The 21,364-nt window shown below is 54.7% G+C and overlaps 1 protein-coding gene across 2 annotated transcripts in view; it reads right to left on the reverse strand.

The window, feature by feature from the left end:
- LOC138637372 (armadillo repeat-containing protein 1-like) overlaps window positions 1-21,364 on the reverse strand; it is a 60,604-nt gene that overhangs the window by 25,095 nt on the left and 14,145 nt on the right. The window lies entirely within an intron of this gene.

Consider the following 21,364-nt stretch of genomic DNA (forward strand, 5'->3'; position numbering starts at 1 on the left):
ACTGCCCCCAGCAGCCAGCACCCACCGCCCCATATAGGCAACTTACCCCTCACCGCCCCCAGCAGACAGCACCCACTGCCCCCCATATAGGCTACTTACACCTCACCACCGCCAGCAGCCAGCACCCACCGCCCCCCATATAGGCTACTTACACCTCACCACCGCCAGCAGCCAGGACCCACCGTCCCCCATATAGGCTACTTACACCTCACCACCGCCAGCACCCACCACCCCATATAGGCTACTTACCCCTCACCGACCCCAGCAGACAGCACCCACCGCCCCCCATATAGGCTACTTACACCTCACCGCCCCCAGCAGACAGCACCCACCGCCCCCCATATAGGCTACTTACATCTCACTGCCCCGAGCAGACAGCACCCACCGCCCCCCCCATATAGGCTACTTACACCTCACCACCGCCAGCAGACAGCACCCACCGCCCCCCCATATAGGCTACTACTTACACCTCACCGCCCCCAGCACCCACTGCCCCCTATATAGGCTACATACCCCTCACCGCCCCCAGCAGACAGCACCCACTGCCCCCCATATAGGCTACTTACACCTCACCGCCCCCAGCAGACAGCACCCACTGCCCCCCATATAGGCTACTTACACCTCACCGCCCCCAGCAGACAGCACCCACTGCCCCCCATATAGGCTACTTACACCTCACCGCCCCCAGCACCCACTGCCCCCCATATAGGCTACTTACACCTCACCGCCCCCAGCAGGCAGCACCCACCGCCCCCCATATAGGCTACTTACACCTCACCGCCCCCAGCAGCCACCGCCCCCCATATAGGCTACTTACCCCTTACCACCGCCAGCACCCACCGCCCCCATATAGGCTACTTACCCCTCACCGCCCCAAGCAGCCAGGACCCACCGCCCCATATAGGCTACTTACTCCTCACCGCCCCCAGCAGCCAGGACCCACCGTCCCCCATATAGGCTACTTACCCCTCACCGCCCCCCATATAGGCTACTTACACCTCACCTCCCCCAGCAACCAGGACCCACCGCCCCCCATATAGGCTACTTACCCCACACCGCCCCCAGCAGACAGCACCCACTGCCCTCCATATAGGCTACTTACACCTCACCACCGCCAGCAGCCAGGACCCACCGCCCCCCATATAGGCTACTTACACCTCACCACCGCCAGCAGCCAGCACCCACCGCCCCATATAGGCTACTTACCCCTCACCGCCCCCAGCAGACAGCACCCACTGCCCCCCATATAGGCTACTTACACCTCATCGCCCTCAGCAGACAGCACCCACTGCCCCCCATATAGGCTACTTACACCTCAACACCGCCAGCACCCACCGCACCCCATATAGGCTACTTACACCTCACCGCCCCCAGCACCCACTGCCCCCCATATAGGCTACTTACACCTCACCGCCCCCAGCAGACAGCACCCACTGCCCCCCATATAGGCTACTTACACCTCACCACCGCCAGCAGCCAGCACCCACCGCCCCCCATATAGGCTACTTACACCTCACCGCCCCCAGCAGCCACCGCCCCCCATATAGGCTACTTACCCCTCACCACCGCCAGCAGCCAGGACCCACCGCCCCATATAGGCTACTTATCCCTCACCGCCCCAAGCAGCCAGGACCCACCACCCCATATAGGCTACTTACTCCTCACTGCCCCCAGCAGCCAGGACCCACCGTCCCCCATATAGGCTACTTACCCCTCACCGCCCCCAGCAGACAGCACCCACTGCCCCCCATATAGGCTACTTACACCTCACCACCGCCAGCAGCCAGGACCCACCGCCCCCCATATAGGCTACTTACACCTCACCGCCCCCAGCAGCCAGCACCCACCGCCCCCCATATAGGCTACTTACCCCTCACCGCCCCCAGCAGACAGCACCCACTGCCCCCCATATAGGCTACTTACTCCTCACCGCCCCCAGCAGCCAGCACCCACCGCCCCCCATATAGGCTACTTACACCTCACCGCCCCCAGCAGCCAGCACCCACCGCCCCCCATATAGGCTACTTACACCTCACCACCCTCAGCAGACAGCACCCACCGCCCCCCATATAGGCTACTTACACCTCACCGCCCTCAGCAGACAGCACCCACTGCCCCCCATATAGGCTACTTACCCCTCACCGCCCTCAGCAGACAGCACCCACTGCCCCCCATATAGGCTACTTACCCCTCACCGCCCTCAGCAGACAGCACCCACTGCCCCCTATAGGCTACTTACCCCTCACCGCCCCCCATATAGGCTACTTACACCTCACCGCCCTCAGCAGACAGCACCCACTGCCCCCCATATAGGCTACTTACCCCTCACCGCCCCCAGCAGACAGCACCCACCGCCCCCCATATAGGCTACTTACACCTCACCGCCCTCAGCAGACAGCACCCACCGCCCCCCATATAGGCTACTTACACCTCACCGCCCTCAGCAGACAGCACCCACTGCCCCCCATATAGGCTACTTACACCTCACCGCCCTCAGCAGCCACCGCCCCCCATATAGGCTACTTACACCTCACCGCCCCCAGCAGACAGCACCCACAGCCCCCCATATAGGCTACTTACACCTAACCACCCCCAGCAGCCAGGACCCACCGCCCCCCATATAGGCTACTTACACCTCACCGCCCCCAGCAGCCAGCACCCACCGCCCCCCCCCCATATAGGCTACTTACACCTCACCACCGCCAGCAGCCAGCACCCACCGCCCCCCATATAGGCTACTTACCCCTCACCGCCCCCAGCAGACAGCACCCACCGCCCCCCCCATATAGGCTACTTAAACCTCACCGCCCCCAGCAGACAGCACCCACCGCCCCCCCATATAGGCTACTTACACCTCACCGCCCACAGCAGACAGCACCCACCGCCCCCCATATAGGCTACTTACACCTCACCGCCTCAAGCAGCCAGGACCCACTGCCCCATATAGTCTACTTACCCCTCATCGTCCCCAGACAGGCTACTAGTACTTACACATCACCGCCCCCCATATAGGCTACTTACTCCTCACCGCCCCCAGCAGACAGCACCCACCGCCCCCCATATAGGCTACTTACACCTCACCACACCCAGCAGCCAGGACCCACCGCCCCCCATATAGGCTACTTACGCCTCACCGCCCCCAGCAGACAGCACCCACTGCCCCCCATATAGGCTACTTACACCTCACCACCGCCAGCACCCACCGCCCCCCATATAGGCTACTTACACCTCACCACCGCCAGCAGCCAGGACCCACCGCCCCCCATATAGGCTACTTACACCTCACCACCGCCAGCAGCCAGCACCCACCGCCCCCCATATAGGCAACTTACCCCTCACCGCCCCCAGCAGACAGCACCCACTGCCCCCCATATAGGCTACTTACACCTCACCACCGCCAGCAGCCAGGACCCACCGCCCCCCATATAGGCTACTTACAACTCACCACCGCACCATATAGGCTACTTACACCTCACCGCCCCCAGCAGACAGCACCCACTGCCCCCCATATAGGCTACTTACACCTCACCGCCCCCAGCAGACAGCACCCACTGCCCCCCATACAGGCTACTTACACCTCACCACCGCCAGCACCCACCGCCCCCCATATAGGCTACTTACACCTCACCGCCCCCAGCAGCCAGCACCCACCGCCCCCCATATAGGCTACTTACCCCTCACCGCCCCCAGCAGACAGCACCCACTGCCCCCCATATAGGCTACTTACTCCTCACCGCCCCCAGCAGCCAGCACCCACCGCCCCCCATATAGGCTACTTACACCTCACCGCCCCCAGCAGCCAGCACCCACCGCCCCCCATATAGGCTACTTACCCCTCACCGCCCCCAGCAGACAGCACCCACAGCCCCCCATATAGGCTACTTACACCTCACCACCGCCAGCAGCCAGCACCCACCGCCCCCCATATAGGCTACTTACACCTCACCACCGCCAGCACCCACCGCCCCATATAGGCTACTTACCCCTCACCGCCCCCAGCAGACAGCACCCACCGCCCCCCATATAGGCTACTTACACCTCACCACCGCCAGCAGCCAGCACCCACCGCCCCCCATATAGGCTACTTACACCTCACCACCGCCAGCACCCACCGCCCCATATAGGCTACTTACCCCTCACCGCCCCCAGCAGACAGCACCCACTGCCCCCCATATAGGCTACTTACACCTCACCGCCCTCAGCAGACAGCACCCACTGCCCCCCATATAGGCTACTTACACCTCACCGCCCCCAGCACCCCCTGCCCCCCATATAGGCTACTTACACCTCACCGCCCTCAGCAGACAGCACCCACTGCCCCCCATATAGGCTACTTACACCTCACCGCCCCCAGCAGACAGCACCCACTGCCCCCCATATAGGCTACTTACACCTCACCACCGCCAGCAGCCAGCACCCACCGCCCCCCATATAGGCTACTTACACCTCACCGCCCCCAGCAGCCACCGCCCCCCATATAGGCTACTTACCCCTCACCACCGCCAGCAGCCAGGACCCACCACCCCATATAGGCTACTTACCCCTCACCGCCCCAAGCAGCCAGGACCCACCGCCCCATATAGGCTACTTACTCCTCACCGCCCCCAGCAGCCAGGACCCACCGTCCCCCATATAGGCTACTTACCCCTCACCACCGCCAGCAGCCAGGACCCACCACCCCCCATATAGGCTACTTACACCTCCCCACCGCCAGCAGCCAGCACCCACCGCCCCATATAGGCTACTTACCCCTCACCGCCCCCAGCAGACAGCACCCACTGCCCCCCATATAGGCTACTTACACCTCACCACCGCCAGCAGCCAGCACCCACCGCCCCCCATATAGGCTACTTACACCTCACCGCCCCAGCACCCACTGCCCCCCATATAGGCTACTTACACCTCACCGCCCCCAGCAGCCAGAACCCACCACCCCCCATATAGGCTACTTACACCTCCCCACCGCCAGCAGCCAGCACCCACCGCCCCATATAGGCTACTTACGCCTCACCGCCCCCAGCAGACAGCACCCACTGCCCCCCATATAGGCTACTTACACCTCACCGCCCTCAGCAGACAGCACCCACTGCCCCCCATATAGGCTACTTACACCTCACCACCGCCAGCAGCCAGCACCCACCGCCCCCCAAATAGGCTACTTGCACCTCACCGCCCCCACTGCCCCCCATATAGGCTACTTACACCTCACCGCCCCCAGCAGACAGCACCCACTGCCCCCCATATAGGCTACTTACACCTCACCGCCCCCAGCAGCCAGCACCCACCGCTCCCCATATAGGCTACTTACCCCTCACCACCGCCAGCAGCCAGCACCCACCGCCCCATATAGGCTACTTACCCCTCACCGCCCCCAGCAGACAGCACCCACTGCCTCCCATATAGGCTACTTACTCCTCACCGCCCCCAGCAGACAGCACCCACCGCCCCCCATATAGGCTCCTTACACCACCACCGCCAGCAGCCAGTTTGCTGTTCCATGTATATTCCTCAGTTTCCATGTATGTTGTTATATTTTACTCTGCTGCCACCCAATGGCCTTTTTCTGTATGGCAGCTTGTTTTTCATGTATTTCTTGTGGGCATGTCTTACATCCGGTTCAGGGGTCAAATCTTCTCTTCCTCTGGCAGCCATTTCCAGTTTACTTTGTTGTGAGAGGACGTGCTTTTGAACTGGGCTTAGGAAGGCATCAGTCTTTCGTCCACTCTCTCATGCTGCTCACACTTGCAGTCATACTTGGTGCTACATCTTACTGTACCCTGTCTACCCTGCATTTCTGGAGAAGTTCTGTATTACCAGTTATACGCTGTATGTCCAGATCTACAAAATAAACAAGTCTGGATTACACAATCCCTGGAGTGCATCATCTCTTCAGATGCTGAGCAGCATTGGTCCTGTCTGCCTCACATCGAAGAAATACAGAGGTACGTTTCTCTCTCACAACACTTATTAATCAACCACACCTCCATTCGCCTCATGTGGGGACAGAACAGTCGAAAGACTGCCTTGAAGCCCGGCCAGAATCACCCTTATATCACTATTCACGTGCCCGCTCTCTGCCCGCTCACATACTGCAGCCCTGCTCTGCTAAGAAATCTCCTGCAGCATCACCTCAGACTGCATTGTACATAAAGACTCTCTGTGTATTATACCACACTGCTGCAGATCGTCGGACCGCAGAACCCCACAATTCTCCAACAACACCTTGAGAATCTTATCAGGGGGTCGCAACTAAGCTGCACCGCAATTTCCAGCCCCCAATTCAAAGGTTCAGTTTCTTAAAGGGACAGCGCACCTTAAATCAAAATGGCCGAAAAGGACCTTCCACAGTTCCCCAATGCTGAAACAGAGCAAATACAACCGGATACTGTCCATTATGAAGACCAGGAAGCAGAGCCCGCTTCCACAGCAGACCCAGATGCACGACCAGTACGTTCCATCAAGCCAACATTAAAGGTCCTCGAGAATTACTGTTCCACAAGGGATGAGTTCAATGACAACTTGGACGACCTATGAGAACGAGTCGCCTCCCTTATGTCAAGCGTCCAACGCCATAAAAATGATGCAGCGGGTTTACAGGACACTATAAGACAGCTAGACGTGGCCCACGGCAGATACAAGAGACTGTCCGCGAAGTATGCTGCCATCCTAAAAGAATCTAAAATCGACGAAGCCCTATCAGAGTTAAGCAAGGCAGATTCCACAGACAGAGAAAGGGACGCCGCCGTGCAAGACGCCAAAGATAAAGCGGAGCTTCGTATCACCCATCTGCAAGAAACTAGATCGCACAGGTCAGCCTTGTCTAAACACTCTGCTCGGTCATACAAATCATCCTGCTCAAGAACTTCAGCCCTCAGCGACAGAATCCTAGAGGCCCGTTTAAATGCAGAGCGGTCCAAGCTAAGACGTTCATACACCGAAAAGAAAACAGAAGCAGAAGCGAAGAGAGCAGAAGCAGAGGCTAGAGCAAAGATTCTTCAAACAGAAATGGAGGAAGAAATTGCATTAGCCGAAGTAAAAATACTCGAGCAAGCATTGAAGCAAAACCTCGACCCAATTTGCCTGCCACCACAGGAAGAAGACGACCCAGCTGTTCGTACCAGAGACTACGTGCAGAAACAGATACCTGCAGCGCACACCTTCTCCAGTGACGTTCAACCCAACATTGCGGAAACGTCCAAGTCAGCCCAACCTATGGTGCCAGTATCGCCCACAGCCCCTACAGAGACCCAAGACCAACGCCGTGATGTACCCTCTCAGGAGCAGTCATCACCGCAAGACGACCACAAAGCACACTCCAGCCCGCCTCCACAGTTCAAGCAGCAGTCATCAGAATCTCCAGAGGTTAAACCACAGCTCAACCCTGCAGCGACATCATTCTACCCGGGAACAATTCACCCTTCCACGCCACACAGCTTATACGCCCGAGGGGCACCACAAGCTAATATGGTAACAAGGAGTGAAGGATCAGACATGTCCGAGTTTGCCAGGTTCATGGTGAGCAGGGAGCTAATCAGCACTAGCCTCTCAAAATTCGACGACTGTGCAGAGAACTACAGAGCCTGGAAAGCAACCTTCAAGGCCGCCATTGCTGATCTCAACCTATCCGTGGAGCAGGAGCTCGACCTCATGGTAAAATGGTTGGGTCCTGAATCCACAAACCGTATCAAGAGTCTTAGGACCGTCTATGTGGGGCAAGCTGAAGCAGGTCTCGCTGCTGCCTGGCAGAGACTCGAAAGAACCTACGGCAGCGCTGAAGCCATAGAAAAGTCCCTATTCAAGAGACTGCAGAACGTTCCAAGGATCAACCTTAAGGAAGCCCACAAGCTTCTGGATTTAAGTGACCTGCTTATGGAGCTGGAACTTGCTAAAAGAGACCCTCGTCTGTCTGGACTGTGCTACCTGGACACTGCCCACGGGGTGAACCCGATCATCTCAAAGCTGCCACATAGTCTGCAAGAGAAGTGGGCAGTGTGTGTCTCCAGGTATAAAAGGTCACATGACGTCACCTTTCCTCCGTTCATTCAGTTCTGCAAGTTCATTGACGAACAAGCCCAAATGAGGAACGACCCTAGCCTCGACTTCCTGGAGTCTAACACTGCAGCTCCAGCAACACCTTCATCAAGGTATGAAAGCGTCGCACAGACGCAAGGACTCAAGGAACAGTGTAAGCGTCAGAAAGACTAACCTGCCATCGCCTGCAGTACCTGCCGACAAGCAGTACACTATTCCGTCGAGGGATAAGTCTTTCAATCGTGAGTGTCCCATTCATAAAAGACCACACTCACTGAACAAATGTAGAGGCTTCAGGTCCAAAACCATGCAGGAGCGCAAGAAAATCCTCAGCGAACTTGGGATATGTTTCAAATGCTGCGCTTCATCAGAACACATGGCCAAGGACTGTAAATCTGCCATTAAGTGTGAAGAGTGTCATAGCGACAGACACCCATCAGCCTTGCACCCAGGCTCAGTCACCAGCGATCCAGCAGTCGCAGTTACCTCTGGTCCCGCTACAAACCATGGCGGGGAGCCACAGAATCACGCCAAGTCCACCACAGCTGTGTCCTGCTCATGCTCAGAGGTATGTGGGGAGAATCAAAGTGCTAAATGCTGTGCCAGGATATGCCTAATCAGAGTCTATCCAGAAGGGCAACCAGAGAAGGCTGTAAAAATGTATGCCATCATTGACGATCAGAGCAATCGATCCCTAGCTGGACCTAAGTTCTTTGAAGCCTTTAGAATCAAGGGACCAGCAACGCCCTACACTCTGAATACTTGCTCGAGGCGCATAGAGACTAGCGGCAGAAGAGCACAAGGTTTCATCGCTTCTCCTGTCAATGAAGACGTAGAAATACCCCTACCTACGCTAATTGAATGCGATCAAATACCAGACCAAAGGGATGAGATCCCTACCCCGGAAGCTGCTTTCCACCAACCACACTTAAGGCACCTAGCCAGCGTTATCCCACTTTGGACACAGATGCTGAAATCCTACTTCTGCTCGGCAGAGACAATTTGAGGATACATAAGGTCCGCCAACAGTGTAATGGTCCTGACTACGCCCCCTACGCCCAGAGACTTGACTTGGGGTGGGTAGTCATAGGAAATGTATGCTTGGACCAAACAGGAGTCCATTCCTTTAAGACGTACGTACGCCGAGACGGGCGCACTACCTTCTGCAAACCATGTCCTCATCACTATGAGGTGAAGGAAAAGCTTCCAGATTCTGTACAGCTGCCTGATGTTATCCCTTCTCCCTATGCAGACGACTTGGGAAAATTGGTGTTTCATACCACTAAGGATGACAACAAAGTAGCCCCATCTATGGAAGACAAGGAATTTGTCAGGATAATGGACAATGAGTTCCTTAAGGACGAAACCAATCACTGGGTTTTCCCCTTACCCTTCCGAGCTACCAGGGTAAGGCTCCCGAACAATTGTGAACAAGCCTTGTACAGATTTAACTCTCTCCAGCGCACGCTAAGCAATAAACCGGAGATGAAAGAACACATTGTCACCTTTATGGGCAAAATATTCCATAACAACCATGCGGAGCCAGCGTCTCCCTTAAAGGAAAACGAGGAGTGCTGGTACCTACCCTCATTTGGAGTATATCACCCGAAGAAACCTAAACAAATTAGAGTTGTCTTTGATTCAAGCGCCAAACATCAAGGCGTATCTCTCAATGATGTCCTCCTCACAGGTCCTAATCTGACAAACAACCTAGTAGGAGTGTTGATGAGGTTCAGGAAAGAGCCCATTGCCATCACCGCCAACATTGAACAGATGTTCCACTGTTTCATAGTCCGAGAGGACCACAGGAATTTCCTCAGGTTCCTGTGGTACAAGGACAATGACCCCAGCAAAGAGATGGTGGAGTATCGCATGCGGGTGCACGTATTCGGGAACAGCCCTTCACCCGCTGTGGCAACATATGGCCTGCGGAGAACCGCACAAGAAGGAGAGTCCGAGTATGGAACAGACGCCAGAGACTTTGTAGAGAAAGACTTCTACGTAGATGATGGACTAAAATCTCTACCTACAGAAGAAGCTGCAATCGACCTACTCAAAAGGACCCAACATATGCTGTACCGAGCTAAGCTTAGACTGCACAAAATTGCCTCAAACAGCCCAGCTGTCATGAGAGCCTTTGAGTCAAGCTACCACGCACCTGGATTCAAGGACATAGACCTGGGACCAGACCGTCCGCCTGTGCAGAGAAGCTTAGGCCTGAGGTGGAACCTGTCAGCCGACACCTTCGGATTCCAAATCAACTGTGCAGACAAACCATTCACTAAACGTGGTGTCCTGTCAGTGGTAAATAGCCTGTATGACCCACTGGGATTCGTAGCACCAATTACCATACAAGGTAAATCCCTTCTGAGACAGCTGTCCGAAACTGTCAAGGACTGGGATACCCCTCTACCTCCTGATAAGGAACCAAAATGGGAAACCTGGAAGCAGTCTTTGTGTGCCTTGGATAAAATCCATATACCGAGATGCTACGCTGGAATCTCACTTGCTGCTAGCACCAGGACGGAACTCCATGTGTTCTCGGATGCATCCACGGAGGCCATTGCAGCTGTTGTCTACCTGAAGGTAACGGGATCTGACAATCAAGATCATGTTGGGTTCGTTTTCGGCAAAGCTAAGTTGGCTCCCAAGCCTGACCACACTATTCCCAGGCTGGAACTCTGTGGGGCTGTGCTTGCAGTAGAACTCGCAGACTTTATTCAGCATGAGCTGGACACTCACATAGATGACGTACAATACTACAGTGACAGTAAAGTTGTCTTAGGTTACATCTACAACCAAACAAGGCGCTTCTACGTGTACGTCAGTAACCGCATTGAGAGAATAAGAAGGTCTTCCAAACCTGAACAGTGGCACTATATCCCATCTGAATTTAATCCAGCCGACCATGCCACTAGACCTATGTCTATAAATTCCTTTGCTAACTCTTGGCTTTCAGGTCCAAAGTTTCTGCTGGAACAGAAGGGAAGTGAATGTGTTCAGGAATTCTTCAGCATCCAGGATCCGGACGATGATCCAGAAGTCCGCTCCGAGGTCAGTGCTCTGGCCACGAATGCAAAACCAACCTCCACCCTCGGTTGTCAGCGCTTCGAACGCTTCTCCAATTGGATGAAACTCGTCAGGACTATTGCAAGGTTAGTCCACATTGCGAGATCTTATCACAATTCACATGGAGACAAAGACTGTCATGGTTGGCACGTCTGCCAAAAACCACTCTCTGCTGAGGACATTTCTCACTGTGAGTCTCTTATAATACTTTATGTCCAGCAGAGTGTATTCAGTACCGAATGGGAATGCTTATACCACAAACAGCAGATCCCTCCGAAAAGCCCCATTGCCCATTTGAATCCACTAATGGACAGCTTCGGTTTGCTGAGAGTCGGAGGTCGATTAAGTCGAGCCAAGCTAGAGTTTTCAGAGCAACATCCTTGCATCATTCCCAGTAGACATCACATCACCGATCTACTGATTCGGCACTTTCATGAAAAAACTGAACACCAAGGCAGGCAGATCACAGAGGGCAAGATACGGTCTGCGGGACTTTGGATCATAGGCATGAAAAGACGTGTAGCGGGATCAGTACATCGCTGTGTGCAATGTCGCAAAACTAGAGGAAAACAGGTACATCAACAAATGGCTGACCTACCCTTCGACAGACTGAGCACCGAACCGCCTTTTACCTACGTTGGCCTAGACGTCTTTGGGCCATGGATGGTATCTGCCCGCAGGACTCGTGGAGGTCATGCCAACAGCAAACGTTGGGCCGTACTATTCACTTGCATGAGTCAAATCAAAAAAAGGAGAAGAAAGAGCTATACTGGGTATATCTATGTATAAAATCCAAAATTTATTAACATAATTAAATATACATATACAGACACAAGAAGCCCCCCACCTGGCCTTTGATCCTCCATCTCTTACCTTGGTAAGTGCTTGCCTATTTCCCCATGCCTTGAGATTTTGCCCCACTGAGGGCTTGGCATAGATGGACGTTACTTGGGCAGGTACATTGTATCTGGACACTAGCACTATGCACCTTATGCTTACTTACTCTTACTGATATTTTGCTAGGGCTATTTGGGGGATCCTGTTCATCCCGGTGTAGTGTTCCTGCACATGGGTTTTTTTGTGTCTGTATATGTATATTTAATTATGTTAATAAATTTTGGATTTTATACATAGATATACCCAGTATAGCTCTTTCTTCTCCTTTTTTTGATTTGTCGTATTGAGTGGGTATGCTTTTTTGCTAATATGGGCTAACTATAGCTACTTCCTGACAGAACAATGTCTATGAGGTTTTTGTGGTCACTTGCATGAGTGTCCGTGCCGTTCACATAGAAGTGATAGAATCTATGGACACATCCAGCCTGATTAACGCCCTTCGGCGGTTTCTAGCGATCAGAGGACCAGTGAAACAGTTAAGGTCCGACCGCGGAAGCAACTTCATCGGTGCATGTCGAGAGCTGGATATTGACATCAAGTCAATTCAGGATCAACTGGCAGAAAGAGGTTGCACCTGGATCTTCAATCCTCCGCATAGTTCTCACATGGGAGGTTCCTGGGAAAGGATGATCGGGATCTCACGCAACATCTTGAACTCTATGCTTATGGACATAAACTCTTCAAGACTTACGCATGAGACCTTGGTTACTCTTCTGGCTGAAGTTTCTGCCATAATCAACTCAAGACCCCTTGTCCCAGTGTCAATGGATCCTGAAACGCCAACTATTCTTACGCCGGCTACTCTTCTTACCCAGAAGATCGGGAACCCGCTAACAGTCAGTGGAGAGTTTACTCAAGCAAACTCCTACCAGAAGCAGTGGAAACGCGTACAGTACCTCGCCAATTACTTCTGGAACCGATGGAGAAAGGAGTTTCTTGTGGTTCTGCAAGGAAGAAGAAAATGGCGACAGAGTAAACCGAACTTGAAGGAAGGAGATATTGTGTTAATGAAGGAACAACAAGCTCAAAGGATTGACTGGCCTATGGGAATCATTAAAAAGACTTTCCCTAGTGAAGACGGTAAGGTCCGGAAGGTGGAGCTGAAAGTCCTTAGGAAAGGTGAACCTAAGACATTTCAGAGGCCAATCCACGAGCTCGTACTGGTACTACCAATCGAGGACAATCCGGTAGGATAAACTATGAACAGAACACTGCACTAGTACTTTACCCATTGGATTACAGTGGGTCAGAGATAGTTTGGCCTAGTGCGGCTTCTCTGATCCGAAGATGGGTTTTCCATTGGATTATCTCAGGAACTGACTTAATGTCTTGTTTAAAGTTATTATTTCATTACATGCATGTTTGGTTTCATTTTCTAGGTTGTTGGACTTTTTAAGGACATTGATATAGTGAAGTCCCTTTCGGAATTTCAGACGGGGAGTGTGCTGTTCCATGTATATTCCTCAGTTTCCATGTATGTTGTTATATTTTACTCTGCTGCCACCCAATGGCCTTTTTCTGTATGGCAGCTTGTTTTTCATGTATTTCTTGTGGGCATGTCTTACATCCGGTTCAGGGGTCAAATCTTCTCTTCCTCTGGCAGCCATTTCCAGTTTACTTTGTTGTGAGAGGACGTGCTTTTGAACTGGGCTTAGGAAGGCATCAATCTTTCGACCACTCTCTCATGCTGCTCACACTTGCAGACACACTTGGTGCTACATCTTACTGTGCCCTGTCTACCCTGCATTTCTGGAGAAGTTCTGTATTACCAGTTATACGCTGTATGTCCAGATCTACAAAATAAACAAGTCTGGATTACACAATGCCTGGAGTGCATCATCTCTTCAGATGCTGAGCAGCATTGGTCCTGTCTGCCTCACATCGAAGAAATACGGAGGTACGTTTCTCTCTCACAACACTTATTAATCAACCACACCTCCATTCGCCTCATGTGGGGACAGAACAGCCAGGACCCACCGCCCCCCATATAGGCTACTTACACCTCACCACCGCCAGCACCCACCGCCCCATATAGGCTACTTACCCCTCACCGCCCCCAGCAGACAGCACCCACTGCCCCCCATATAGGCTACTTACACCTCACCGCCCTCGGCAGACAGCACCCACTGCCCCCCATATAGGCTACTTACACCTCACCACCGCCAGCAGCCAGGACCCACCGCCCCATATAGGCTACTTACCCCTCACCGCCCCAAGCAGCCAGGACCCACCACCCCATATAGGCTACTTACCCCTCACCGCCCCCAGCAGACAGCACCCACTGCCCCCCATATAGGCTACTTACACCTCACCGCCCCAAGCAGCCAGGACCCACCACCCCCATATAGGCTTACACCTCACCACCGCCAGCACCCACCGCCCCATATAGGCTACTTACCCCTCACCGCCCCCAGCAGACAGCACCCACTGCCCCCCATATAGGCTACTTACCCCTCCCCGCCCCCAGCAGACAGCACCCACTGCCCCCCATATAGGCTACTTACCCCTCACCGCCCCCAGCAGACAGCACCCACTGCCCCCCATATAGGCTACTTACACCTCACCGCCCCCCATATAGGCTACTTACACCTCACCGCCCCCAGCACCCACTGCCCCCCATATAGGCTACTTACACCTCACCGCCCCCAGCAGACAGCACCTACTGCCCCCCATATACGCTACTTACACCTCACCGCCCCCAGCAGACAGCACCCACCGCCCTATATAGGCTACTTACCCCTCACCGCCCCCAGCAGACAGCACCCACTGCCCCCCATATAGGCTACTTACACCTCACCGCCCTCAGCAGACAGCACCCACTGCCCCCCATATAGGCTACTTACACCTCACCACCCTCAGCAGACAGCACCCACCGCCCCCCATATAGGTTACTTACACCTCACCACCCTCAGCAGACAGCACCCACCGCCCCCCATATAGGCTACTTACACCTCACCACCCTCAGCAGACAGCACCCACTGCCCCCCATATAGGCTACTTACACCTCACCGCCCTCAGCAGACAGCACCCACTGCCCCCCATATAGGCTACTTACACCTCACCACCGCCAGCACCCACCGCCCCATATAGGCTACTTACCCCTCACCGCCCCCAGCAGACAGCACCCACTGCCCCCCATATAGGCTACTTACACCTCACCGCCCCCAGCAGACAGCACCCACTGCCCCCCATATAGGCTACTTACACCTCACCGCCCTCAGCAGACAGCACCCACTGCCCCCCATATAGGCTACTTACACCTCACCACCCTCAGCAGACACCACCCACCGCCCCCCATATAGGCTACTTACACCTCACCACCCTCAGCAGACAGCACCCACTGCCCCCCATATAGGCTACTTACACCTCACCACCCTCAGCAGACAGCACCCACCGCCCCCCATATAGGCTACTTACACCTCACCACCCTCAGCAGACAGCACCCACTGCCCCCCATATAGGCTACTTACACCTCACCACCGCCAGCACCCACCGCCCCATATAGGCTACTTACCCCTCACCGCCCCCAGCAGACCGCACCCACTGCCCCCCATATAGGCTACTTACACCTCACCGCCCTCAGCAGACAGCACCCACTGCCCCCCATATAGGCTACTTACCCCTCACCGCCCCCAGCAGACAGCACCCACTGCCCCCCATATAGGCTACTTACACCTCACCGCCCCCAGCACTCACTGCCCCCCATATAGGCTACTTAAACCTCACCACCGCCAGCACCCACCGCCCCATATAGGCTACTTACCCCTCACCGCCCCCAGCAGACAGCACCCACTGCCCCCCATATAGGCTACTTACACCTCACCGCCCTCAGCAGACAGCACCCACTGCCCCCCATATAGGCTACTTACCCCTCACCGCCCCCAGCAGACAGCACCCACTGCCCCCCATATAGGCTACTTACACCTCACCGCCCCCAGCACCCACTGCCCCCCATATAGGCTACTTAAACCTCACCGCCCCCAGCAGACAGCACCCACTGCCCCCCATATAGGCTACTTACACCTCACCGCCCCCAGCAGACAGCACCCACCGCCCTATATAGGCTACTTACCCCTCACCGCCCCCAGCAGACAGCACCCACTGCCCCCCATATATAATAATAATAATAATAATAATAATTTTATTTATATAGCGCCAACATATTCCGCAGCGCTTTACAAATTATAGAGGGGACTTGTACAGACAATAGACATTACAGCATAACAGAAATACAGTTCAAAACAGATACCAGGAGGAGTGAGGGCCCTGCTCGCAAGCTTACAAACTATGGGGAAAAGGGGAGACACGAGAGGTGGATGGTAACAATTGCTTTAGTTATTCGGACCAGCTATAGTGTAAGGCTCAGGTGTTCATGTAAAGCTGCATGAACCAGTTACCTGCCTAAGTATGTAGCAGTACAGACACAGAGGGCCAATACTGCATAAAGTGTATGAGAACATGATGCGAGGAACCTTTTTTTTTTTTTTTTTTTTATTATAAATAGGCCACACAGGGATCGTTAGGTTAATGCATTGAGGCGGTAGGCCAGTCTGAACAAATGAGTTTTTAGGGCACGCTTAAAACTGTGGGGATTGGGGATTAATCGTATTAACCTAGGTAGTGCATTCCAAAGAATCGGCGCAGCACGTGTAAAGTCTTGGAGACGGGAGGTTCTGATTATTGAGGATGCTAACCTGAGGTCATTAGCGGAGCGGAGGGCACGGGTAGGGTGGTAGACTGATACCAGGGAGGAGATGTAGGGTGGTGCTGAGCCATGGAGTGCTTTGTGGATGAGGGTAGTAGTTTTGTACTGGATTCTGGAGTGGATGGGTAGCCAGTGTAATGACTGGCACAGGGTAGAGGCATCGGTGTAACGGTTGGTGAGGAATATGATCCTGGCTGCAGCATTCAGGACAGATTGGAGCGGGGAGAGTTTTGCAAGAGGGAGACCGATTAGTAGAGAGTTACAATAGTCCAGACGAGAATGAATAAGTGAAACAGTCAGAGTTTTTGCAGAGTCGAAATTAAGAAAAGGGCGAATTCTAGAAATGTTTTTGAGATGCAGGTAAGAAGAGCGAGCCAGTGATCGGATGTAGGGGGTGAATGAAAGGTCAGAATCAAGGATGACCCCAAGGCAGCGGGCATGTTGCTTTGGAGTAATGGTGGAACCGCACACGGAGATGGCAATGTCAGGCAAAGGTAGGTTAGTAGAGGGAGAGAACACGAGGAGTTCAGTTTTTGACAGGTTTAGTTTCAGATAGAGGGAGGACATGATGTTAGAGACAGCGGTAAGACAATCACTGGTGTTTTCTAAAAAGGTCGGTGTGATATCGGGAGCAGAAGTGTATAATTGGGTGTCGTCAGCATAGAGATGGTACTGGAAACCAAATCTACTGATTGTTTGTCCAATAGGGGCAGTATACAACGAGAAGAGTAGGGGGCCTAGGACTGATCCTTGAGGAACCCCAACAGTAAGGGGAAGGTGAGAGGAGGAGGAACCAGCAAAACATACAGTGAAGGATCGGTCAGAGAGATAGGAGGAGAACCAGGAGAGAACGGTGTCCTTGAGGCCGATGGAGCGGAGCATAGTGAGGAGGAGCTGATGATCCACAGTGTCGAATGCTGCAGAGAGATCCAAGAGAATTAGCATGGAGTAGTGACCATTAGATTTAGCTGTTAGTAGGTCATTAGAGACTTTAATGAGGGCAGTTTCAGTAGAGTGTAAAGAGCGGAAGCCAGATTGAAGAGGGTCGAGAAGAGAGTTATCTGAGAGATAGCGGGTAAGACGGGAGTGGACCAGGCGTTCGAGGAGTTTAGAGATGAAGGGAAGATTAGAGACAGGTCTATAATTAGCGGCACAGTTTTGATCGAGGGATGGTTTTTTAAGTAATGGATGTATGATGGCATGCTTAAATGAGGAGGGAAAAATACCGGAAGTGAGGGAAAGGTTGAATATTTTTGTTAGGTGAGAGGTGATAGCCGGGGAAAGGGACTGGAGGAGATGTGACGGAATGGGGTCACTGGTGCAAGTGGTCGGGCGAGAAGATGCAAGGAGCCTGCTTACTTCTTCTTCTGTAACTGCTTCAAAGTCAGAGAGTGAACTAGATGCAGTGGGGGAGGGAGGACAGTGCATGGTATGAAGAGATTGGGAGATGATTTCCTGTCGAATGTGGTCAATTTTTTCTTTGAAGTAATTGGCCAGATCGTCAGCACGGAGATCCGTGGTTGGGGCCTGCTCTCTTGGGTTGAGTAGGGACTGGAACGTGTCAAAGAGACGTTTAGGGTTATTGGACAGGGAGGTGATGAGGGTGTTGAAGTAGGTTTGTTTGGAGAGGTGAAGGGCAGAATTGTATGTCTTTAGCATGAACTTATAATGGATGAAATCTTCGGGTAGATTAGATTTTCTCCACAGACGTTCTGCGCACCTGGAGCACCGCTGCAGGAAACGTGTTTGCAGCGTGTGCCACGGTTGTTGCCGTCTGTGCCGAGTTGTTTTATGTATAGGAGTAGCAGCTTCATCCAGAGCACTTTGCAGGGTTTCATTGTAATGCTTCAATGCAGAATCAGGACATGAGATGGAGGAAATAGGGGCCAATGAGGACTGCAAGTTCATCATAAGTTTCTGGGTGTTAATGGCCTGTATGTTTCTATAGGTGTGGAAAGTGGGGGTGACCTGAGCGGGATGGCAGTTCTTGATAGAGAATGAAAGAAGGTTGTGGTCAGAGAGCGGGAGAGGGGAGTTTGTGAAGTCATCCACTGAGCAAAGTCGGGAGAAGACCAAGTCAAGGGAGTTTCCATATAGGCTACTTACACCTCACCGCCCTCAGCAGACAGCACCCACTGCCCCCCATATAGGCTACTTACACCTCACCACCCTCAGCAGACAGCACCCACCGCCCCCCATATAGGCTACTTACACCTCACCGCCCTCAGCAGACAGCACCCACTGCCCCCCATATAGGCTACTTACCCCTCACCGCCCTCAGCAGACAGCACCCACTGCCCCCCATATAGGCTACTTACCCCTCACCGCCCTCAGCAGACAGCACCCACTGCCCCCCATATAGGCTACTTACCCCTCACCGCCCTCAGCAGACAGCACCCACCGCCCCCCATATAGGCTACTTACACCTCACCGCCCTCAGCAGACAGCACCCACTGCCCCCCATATAGGCTACTTACACCTCACCGCCCTCAGCAGACAGCACCCACCGCCCCCCATATAGGCTACTTACCCCTCACCGCCCCCAGCAGACAGCACCCACTGCCCCCCATATAGGCTACTTACACCTCACCACCGCCAGCAGCCAGCACCCACCGCCCCCCATATAGGCTACTTACACCTCACCGCCCCCAGCACCCACTGCCCCCCATATAGGCTACTTACACCTCACCGCCCCCAGCAGACAGCACCCACTGCCCCCCATATAGGCTACTTACACCTCACCACCGCCAGCAGCCAGCACCCACCGCCCCCCATATAGGCTACTTACCCCTCACCGCCCCCAGCAGACAGCATCCACCGCCCCCCATATAGGCTACTTACACCTCACCGCCCCCAGCACCCACTGCCCCCCATATAGGCTACTTACCCCTCACCGCCCCCAGCAGACAGCACCCACTGCCCCCCATATAGGCTACTTACCCCTCACCGCCCCCAGCAGACAGCATCCACCGCCCCCCATATAGGCTACTTACACCTCACCGCCCCCAGCACCCACTGCCCCCCATATAGGCTACTTACCCCTCACCGCCCCCAGCAGACAGCACCCACTGCCCCCCATATAGGCTACTTACCCCTCACCGCCCCCAGCAGACAGCACCCACTGCCCCCCATATAGGCTACTTACACCTCACCGCCCCCAGCAGACAGCACCCACCGCCCTATATAGGCTACTTACCCCTCACCGCCCCCAGCAGACAGCATCCATCGCCCCCCATATAGGCTACTTACACCTCACCGCCCCCAGCACCCACTGCCCCCCATATAGGCTACTTACACCTCACCGCCCCCAGCAGACAGCACCCACCGCTCTATATAGGCTACTTACCCCTCACCGCCCCCAGCAGCCACCACCCCCCATATAGGCTACTTACCCCTCACCGCCCCCAGCAGCCACCGCCCCCCATATAGGCTACTTACACCTCACCGCCCCCAGCAGCCACCGCCCCCCCATATAGGCTACTTACACCTCACCGCCCTCAGCAGACAGCACCCACTGCCCCCCATATAGGCTACTTACACCTCACCACCGCCAGCAGCCAGCACCCACCGCCCCCCATATAGGCTACTTACACCTCACCGCCCCCAGCACCCACTGCCCCCCATATAGGCTACTTACACCTCACCACCGCCAGCAGCCAGCACCCACCGCCCCATATAGGCTACTTACCCCTCACCGCCCCCAGCAGCCAGGACCCACCGCCCTATATAGGCTACTTACTCCTCACCGCCCCCAGCAGCCAGGACCCACCGTCCCCCATATAGGCTACTTACCCCTCACCGCCCCCAGCAGACAGCACCCACTGCCCCCCATATAGGCTACTTACACCTCACCACCGCCAGCACCCACCGCCCCATATAGGCTACTTACCCCTCACCGCCCCCAGCAGACAGCACCCACTGCCCCCCATATAGGCTACTTACACCTCACCGCCCTCAGCAGAGAGCACCCACTGCCCCCCATATAGGCTACTTACCCCTCACCGCCCCCAGCAGACAGCACCCACTGCCCCCCATATAGGCTACTTACCCCTCACCGCCCCCAGCAGACAGCATCCACCGCCCCCCATATAGGCTACTTACACCTTACCGCCCCCAGCACCCACTGCCCCCCATATAGGCTACTTACACCTCACCGCCCCCAGCAGACAGCACCCACTGCCCCCCATATAGGCTACTTACACCTCACCGCCCCCAGCAGACAGCACCCACCGCCCCCCATATAGGCTACTTACACCTCACCGCCCCCAGCACCCACTGCCCCCCATATAGGCTACTTACCCCTCACCGCCCCCAGCAGACAGCACCCACTGCCCCCCATATAGGCTACTTACCCCTCACCGCCCCCAGCAGACAGCATCCACCGCCCCCCATATAGGCTACTTACACCTCACCGCCCCCAGCACCCACTGCCCCCCATATAGGCTACTTACACCTCACCGCCCCCAGCAGACAGCACCCACTGCCCCCCATATAGGCTACTTACACCTCACCGCCCCCAGCAGACAGCACCCACCGCCCTATATAGGCTACTTACCCCTCACCGCCCCCAGCAGCCACCGCCCCCCATATAGGCTACTTACACCTCACCGCCTCCAGCAGCCACCGCCCCCCATATAGGCTACTTACACCTCACCGCCCCCA

The sequence above is a fragment of the Ranitomeya imitator genome, chromosome 5, assembly GCF_032444005.1.
Source record: "Ranitomeya imitator isolate aRanImi1 chromosome 5, aRanImi1.pri, whole genome shotgun sequence".
Classification (NCBI taxonomy): domain Eukaryota; kingdom Metazoa; phylum Chordata; class Amphibia; order Anura; family Dendrobatidae; genus Ranitomeya; species Ranitomeya imitator.